Source organism: Anneissia japonica, unplaced genomic scaffold (genome assembly GCF_011630105.1).
Source record: "Anneissia japonica isolate Jap-2015-1 unplaced genomic scaffold, ASM1163010v1 scaffold287800_len1627635_cov199, whole genome shotgun sequence".
Taxonomy (NCBI): Eukaryota; Metazoa; Echinodermata; class Crinoidea; order Comatulida; family Comatulidae; genus Anneissia; species Anneissia japonica.
This window is the reverse complement of record NW_022731299.1, coordinates 104013-112533: the sequence shown is the minus strand read 5'-3', so window position 1 is coordinate 112533 and position 8521 is coordinate 104013. Positions and strand designations below refer to the sequence as shown.

The 8521-nt window shown below is 39.0% G+C and overlaps 1 non-coding gene across 1 annotated transcript; it reads left to right on the top strand.

Annotated features, from left to right (window-relative positions):
* Nucleotides 1-2438: 2438 nt before the first annotated feature.
* On the top strand, nt 2439-2510 carry Trnat-agu. Its single transcript has one exon. It is a non-coding gene; the product is annotated as a tRNA-Thr (tRNA).
* Nucleotides 2511-8521: the final 6011 nt, after the last annotated feature.

The following is an 8521-nucleotide window of genomic DNA, read 5'->3' as shown; positions in this document are numbered from 1 at the left end:
CACCGTTAGTTAGGAATTTTTTCAAGTTCATAGAAACACGTTGTGTGTTGTAAACATAAGCAGCGGTATCTTGTGGCATACTCGTACTCAGTTATTCAATGGCCTACTCAATGTTAGGGCTGTTGCTAAACATCCCTTGCTTACTCACAGATATAGCATTACACACAATTTTAACATAAAAAAACGAAGATTAACTATGTCACCACTTAAAGCGTATGTTTTCAATGTCATCGGTTATAGCTACTTCACATGTATGTATGTGTGTATGTATATGTATATATGTAGGCCTATGTGTGTATGTATGTGTATATGCATATATATATATTTGTATGTGTATGTATAAATATATACAATGATGTACGTTTAAAACGTTTGAAAGTTCTTGACTTTTGTTTTTATTATTATAAAGAATATTATATTAATTATTGATTAGAGATGGAAAATGGTATTAACATCATATCAATGATATTATATCAGTAGGATACGTTACCTTTCTGTTTTGTACATAAGAGAAAAACAATTAGGAATTGTTGAAATAAAAAAAAAATGTATAGGCCTATGTATATGTAAGCCTATGGTATTGGTGTGTATGTATGTACAGTATATACATGTGCATATGTAGTACAATTTTGGAATGTGATGTATATTAACATATTCGATAAATTAAAAGACTTAAAAGAAAAAGAATATATTAATGTATTTTTTAGAAATTAATAAAAGTTTGAAAGATGCGTTCAAAAAATTACAGTCAGCCATTGTGGACTGACCCTTTTTAAGTGCAATTGAGTTTTATTCTTATATTTTATGTCATTGACGACAGAAAAAAAATCAAAATGTAACAAAAAGAGATAGAAATACAGGTGGGTGAAATTCCCACGAAAGAGAAAAAAAAACCAGCCGTCTTATTGCTTCGTGATTGTACCTTAGACAACTAGGCCTATTATACGTATAGTTGTCTGAGAACGTACGAAAAAGAGACAAGCTCCAGAGTGCGAACGAACACGACTTGGCTCTCGTCTGTCCATGTTCTCTCTGTCTCACTCGCTTTGTTTTTGGAGGAATAATGACTGTTGTATTAGACCATAGAGAAAATAGAACACTATTTTCTCTATGATTAGACCTATTAGTCATTCTCGCGTTTTTATGGCTTCAGCGCGGCGTTGAGGATCACCGCATCGGTATGAAAAAGACTTATTGGCAAAGTACTGTACTTAAATAGGACATTTGTTAGCGAACCAAGATTTCCATATAGGCCTACTGTGTATTATTGTAAATACAGGTAAATCGAAATCTCTAAAAATAGTTTTGGAAGAGGCTTCTGCTTACAACTAGCCAGCGGGACTGATTTTAGCCGCTAAAATTTGTCCGGGGGACTGATTTTGGCCGGCCAAAATCAGTCCTCCTTGGATAATATTGGTCCGGCCTGGACAAATTTTGGCTTAGCCTAAATCGATCCGCCTACACCTGCTATAGTGCTACACTATACGAGTTCTATGGCACGCCAGGACGGACATAACTATATCAAACACACATCCCTACCAGTTGAGTTTACACACATCAATACTAGTTGAGTCTTATTACACACATCGCTATCGGTCTCACCCTCTCTTTCTACCAAATATATGAGGCGTGGAGGCGGTATGAGTTATGAATATGAAATTAAATTTTATGTCAATTTTGTTCATAGCAAATATACTGTAACACTATTAAAAATACAACAACTACAGGTAATATATATCCGTGTACATAGCTTAGTCTTTCCTGTTATTCCAATGTTCACTAACCGCGAAGGCTCTACTATCAACAAAACATAAATATAACTGCACAATGAAAATGAACACCTGTGGATAAAACCAAATTAAAATGATATGCAAACGAACTTGTACTGCACGGTAAAAGGAATGCCACAACAAATTCTCTCATGCGTGTAAAAAAATAATTTGTCATGCACCATTCACTAAAAACGGTGTTTTCAAATGTACTGAGTATTCGGTACATTTCCACGTCAGGTAGGGCAAAATTACACCTATACATGTTTCTCCTGACGCAAATCCAGTTATTGTCTATTATTCCATCACGACAATAACAATTACTATCAACACTGCAGTACCCGCTGCTTACTTGGACTCGAATTCAACCCTGGCCACCAGGCGCAAGCTCGGTGGTCTAGAGGTATGATGCCAGGCTAGTGATCTGGAGATCGTTGGTTCGACTCCCACCCGAGAACAACTTGCGATTTTTTTCGCAATTGTTTTCAAATGTACTGAGTATTCGGTACATTTTCACGTCAGGTAGGGCAAAATTACACCTATACATGTTTCTCCTGACGCAAATCCAGTTAGTGTCTATTATTCTATCACGACATTAACAATTACTTTCAACACTGCAGTACCCGCTGCTTACTTGGACTCAAATTCAACCCTGGCCATCAGGCGCAAGCTCGGTGGTCTAGAGGTATGATGCCAGACTAGTGATCTGGAGATCGTGGGTTCGAGTCCCACCCGAGAACAACTTGCGATTTTTTTCGCAGTTGTTTTCAAATGTACTGAGTATTCGGTACATTTCCACGTCAGGTAGGGCAAAATTACACCTATAAATGCAATATTGACTACATCACAGCCGTTCACTGGATGTTCATTGGCATACATTCAGGTCTACAGTTTTATCATTATAAAATAACAGGCAAACAAATTGTTTTTATCTCACCCGCAATGGCTGTAGACTGGTACAGTGTAGGCATGGAACCTGATATTGTTGTCTTTAAATTCAACATCGATTAATTATTCTGGACTAACGTGTCCTTTCCCTGCTTTCTCACAAGTCACTCTCCAAAGCCCCTTCATCCAGTTCTAACCAACACCCCACCAAAAATTCATATCTCATTACTATTCATGCCCTCCCGTCCAATCAGTGCTTCACACCACTAACCTAAACTCATTTGCATCTCTGCACTCATTTATATTCATTTCTCATTCAGCCAATCAGTAACACTCACACAAATTTCTCAAAGAATTGTTACCAGGCACTCAGTGCACTAGGATTTACTCAGGAACTCAACAACCAGAGTAGTCTCAGACAGATTGTGGGCAAGCTACTCAAGTTTTTGCAGAACCGTTGGTCAAGCAAAAATTACGAGTTGAAGTCAAAGAATATTGTTCCTGAGCTGGAGCATGTTGTGAAGTTTGTGAGAGCTTCAACCTGGGAAGTGAATGACCCAGTATTTGGAAATGTAACAGGGGAGGCAGCTATTGCTCAGTATAAATTGAAGAAGTCTTCTTTTAGTACTTCAATACATTTTCAGCAACGTTCCAAAGGCGATATATGTGCAGTGTGTAGCCAATCACATCCAGTTGAAACCTGCAGGACCTTCTTGAGCATTAAGCTTTCTGTAAGAGAACAAACTGTAAGAAATAAGGGTCTGTGTAGAGGATGTCTTGCTAGAGGTCATCGATGGAGAGACTGTAAAAGAAAGATAGAATAAATTATACAGCCGAAGCCAGTAACATCGTTTCAGTGTCCTTATTGATCAGCATATTAAAGCTGCTACGTTGAGGCAGCTACACTTACCTTATTACCATATTAGACTGAAGACTGGCTGCTGTGTGTCAAAGTAAGGTTAGTGGTTCAAAGAAAATACTTATTAAACTAAAATAGATGTCACTTGTGACAATAATAACAACAATAACAATAATAATAATATTAATAATAATAATAATAATAATAATAATAATAATAATAATAATAATAATAATAATAAATAATTAGTAGTAGTAGCAGTAGCAGTAGCAGTAGCAGTAGCAGCAGCAGCAGCAGTAGTAGTAGTAGTGTCACAAGTTCCTCCAGAATTCCTAAACGGAGACAGGACCTCGGCAATAAGTTACGACACGGATTAAACTCGGGTTAAACTTTATTAACCACAACACATCACATAACAATACGTTCATTTAATTATCGCAATTTATACCCTTATTACTTTGTATTACATAATTAACTAGTTGTGCACATTACCATTAATATACTGGACAACGATCTCCAATTATATAATAATATCCATAACAATAACAATATAATGTTACCATTATCTTGGCACTCAAACAATTTATAGCAATGATAATTAACTAATTGTGCTCATTATCAATAAACTACACATTGATCTCCAACAATATATAATATATCAATGTATACTAATCGAACAGTTCACAACAATAACAACTAAACTATTATGCTCATTATTATTAATCTACACATTGATCTCCAATGCATATATTTAACAATGTATATCTCAAGAATAATAAGCTAATATTATCACGTCTTACAAGAATTTCAACAATACAGTTAACCGTAGCATCAACATAGAACAATAGATCATTAGTTTACAAATTGCGATAATCAATTCTGTCTATCACCATCGGTACTACAAACAATTATTCAGTACCGTATTGCATATAAAGACAATTTAGTTTGTAAGACTATCAATTAGGCTAACACGAACACAACTCTTCAACGTGGCTAACACGAACTCATCAAAACTATGGTGTACAAAAAAACCTCATAATAATTTAGTAAGTTTAATAGCTCCCGAGTTTTAGATTCCCGGCATCAAGTGGTCAATCGGAAAGAGCAATTGGTCTGTGCTTCCAATCTTCCTCCCTTCTTCCGACCATCTAAATCTACAATATAATACAATAATACATGACATAACAAAGAATCTACAATTCCATAATGTTTCGAAGCTATAAAGTTACATTTTACGTTACACACAAGCAAGGGTAGGCCTAAGTACAGTAATAAGCAATATACTTCCACATTTAATTATTATTAAGAACCCAAAACAAATACATGAAAACTCACAGTAACGATCTTATGCCCGCTTCGTGTTGGTTTTGGGTCTGTCCTGTACGTAACATCGTCACACCAGTACGTGAAACCGAGCCACAGTACCCGATATACCATATAACGAACTGAAATCTGCGGCACAGCATTACCCAGCCAATCCCGCACGCTGCCGTTCCACTCAAAAAAACAAGGAGGAAAAAAAACACTTTCACCACAACGCTTCACTCAAATACCGTCGCGCACCTGAGCCATGCTTTATTATTTAAATAACCACACATGATGCAAATATACGCTGAAAGTCATGTTTATTCAAATACAAGGAAAAAAAACACGAACTTGTTACAATTTACTCCCCACCAAAAAGAAAAAGTATGCTTATAGAATACATTTTACTTCACACCAAGACTTTTTTTTTAATTTTAGTTTTAAGCTTAACTAATCTAATCACCACATTTAATCAGGACATTTACACTAGTTCCTCTGCTGGTTTATTGCTATTACATTTCGCTCCTACTCAAAAGTCGGCCCCTACATTTTCTGATCTTTTATGGCACGTAATCGTGCTCTATACGGTTGTAACAACAATGCCCACATTGTAATACGCCCATTTTTATACTTGTTCTTATTTAGCCATTCAAGCGGCTGGTGATCAGTTTCCAGCACAAATTCAGAACCATATATGTACGACTCATAGCATTGCCCTATCAATTGTTCAGTCATTATGTTCATCAATGGAAACTAATACTTCTCTCTTAACATTTGCTTAGTTTTTGTCATGCCTAAGCGTCCTAGGCTGTGTGCTGCCTTGATGACTTTTCGCTGGAGAGTTGCCGGTATTAATATCTTCTTTAGTCTGAAGATCAATCCTTCTGTTGTGTACAGCTCACTGCGAACTGGGTAAAAGGGTGCGATGTCTGGGTTACTTTTGTAGTGTTCCCAATCACCAATGTGCATCCTTTTCTGCTAACTCTGGAGTTGCTGGTCTGTTTTTGTCTACTCTCTGATGCGGTCTATGACGATTGCATGTTCGTCAACTATTATTTGTTTGATGGTATGTTCTGTGTCGTCTGTACCTCTCTCTTTTAGAGGGTGTCTTGAAAGGAAGTCTAGGGGATCTGCTGCATCCTTTCCTGGCTGGTATACAAGCTATAGTCAACATCTTGCATGTCCATCACCCTTTTTTCAATTCTCGGTGGAAGCTTCATGGTTGCTTTGTTGAACATTGGGATTAATGGCTTGTGTGCAGTAATTATCTGGAATTTAGGTTCTTCAAGCAGGTACATGCTGAATCTATTCTTGGCCCATTTCAGTGACAGAGCATCTTTCTCTGTTTGACTGTAGCGTTTTTCAGTGTCAGTCATCGTCCGGCTAATAAAGTGAACTGGTTAGAGTCCTGTCGAGGTTCGCTGAAAGAGTCCTGCTGACAACCCTTCATTGTAGCTGGCTTCCGTTCTCACAACAATCGGTCTACTGGGGTCGAAGTATGCCATTGTTTTATCACTTGTTATACTATCTTTCAGGATTTGGAATGCCTTGTCCTCCTTCTTGCCCCATTTGAATTTCTTGTCCTGGTGAGTCAGTTCTCTCGGTGTTGCTGTCAGCATTGTGTAGTTTGGAATGAATTTAGATAGGTATCCCACCATGCCTAAAAAACTGCGCACTGCCTCTTTTGATTCTGGTGGTTTGCTTTGCTTAACCGCTTGAACTTTCTCTGGACTGGGTTTGAGTCCGTCTTTGGTAAATTTGTACCCATAGAAGTCAAGTTCTGGAACTCCGAATTGACATTTCTCTAGGTTAAACGTCAGGTTGAAGTCTGCAGCTCTCTGCAATACCTTTTCCAGGGTCGCATTATGCTCTTCCATAGTCCTTCCTCCAAGAAGAATATCATTTCGCTGATTAAGGCATTTGGTAATATCACCAAAAATCCTGTATATTGTCTCATCAAACATGTCTTGTGATGATTTGGCTCCAAATATGAGTCGCTTTGGTCTCATATTACCCCCAAGGCGTACTGAAGGCTGCTATCTCCCTAGATTTTGGATCTAGCATTAACTGGTGGTACCCTTGCCGCATATCAAGCTTTGAGAATACTTTACAATCACTAAATCTGTACGTAAAGTCCTCTACCACGGGTGCTTGAGTGATTCTGTTCCTTTCCATGAATTTGTTTGGAACTCTTAGATGAACGCTAGCCCTTATCATGTTTGGCTTAATTTCTTCTTGAGGTATCTTGCGGAATCTAGGTTTTGGTTGAACAACCAAAGGTGAACACCAAGTCACTGGTTCCCCTGAGGGTACTTTCTCAAAGATGTCTTCCTCAAAACATTGATCAAGCCATTCCTTCAATGGTTTCTGAAGGTAGTAAGCTACTGGTCTTGGTCTTTGTGCCACTGGAACTGCTTCAGGTTTCATGCTAAACTTTGCATAGATCTCTTTGTTACACTTTACATCTTTGATTAGCCCAATGCCTGTGAATACTTGTTTGTATTTGTCAACAATTCTTTCAACTTGGCTGTTTGTTTCCATGTTAGCACCAATAGAGTTGATTGCTGGCATTTCGTTGCCTATTCGAAGGTCATTCTTCTCTGCAAATAATCCATCGGGTTCTAGTCTGATCATTCCTAACTTGGTAAGTGTTTCTTTGCCAATGAGGGGTGGTGAGTTGATGTGACCTTTCACTGCATTAAATTTGGTTGCTGTTCCACATGTCTTGTTTCTGATTATTGTGTTGAACTCTCCTTTAACTGTAAGTTAATTTTGTAGTGTCTTAAGTTTGGTCTTACTAGTATTGTAAAAAGCCTAAAAGGTACTTACCGGTATCGGTATTTGTTTCCCGCGTAGGGCTGAATACAATGGTATTACACGTCTGTGTGCGTACAGCATGAGCTCTGCCGTCCTTTCTCCAAGGGATGACCCGAGTCGGCCGTTCAGTGCGCATGCCCGTAGATACGCCGGTTTGCGCAGGTGAGCTAACCCAGGGAATCTGGGGGTCATTGCTGGGTGACCTCCAGGGGGTCGTCACTACATTCCCCCATTGTTTGAAGAAGGACGCCATGCTGCATGGGAAAAGACCCTACCCACCGACATTCAAGCTCTAAATGTTCTCAGTGGGCCCCGAGCCTGGATTCTGTTGTGGATCTGTCTCTTATACACACAATGTGCAGGAAAAGAACAGAAATTAAGGAAACATAAAATAAAACACAAAGTATTCCCTAAACAAACTTAAAGTCTTCTGGGGTGGCACTGAGCTCTTACGCTCAGAAGAGATCTAGGCCGTTTTTCTGGGTGAGCTCTAAGACTCGCCTGGTGTCCCAGCCTAGAACTTGGGCCACCGATTTTGCTGTCTCCCACAGCAGATGAGGAGCACCCACTCGCTGGCCTGAGGGGGGAAAATAGGGTCCATCAGACTCGATGAGGATTCTGCGGTCATTGACCCCTGCGAGATGTTTACAGGCTGCTCGTTGTACCGTGGTGAACCTACCAGCTTCTATGGTGAAACTGAAGTAAGTTCCCGGGTACTGGTGCAAGAACTTATCCACCACCTTTGATGAAGAGGAAAACGCATGCAAGATCAACTTCTGATCTCGGGGGATATGCGTGAGACGCAGGAGGTAAAGTGCCCTGAAGTAGCATTCTTCTGCCACCTCGTCCCCGTGCATCCCCCTCACATGGAGGCAGATAAGGC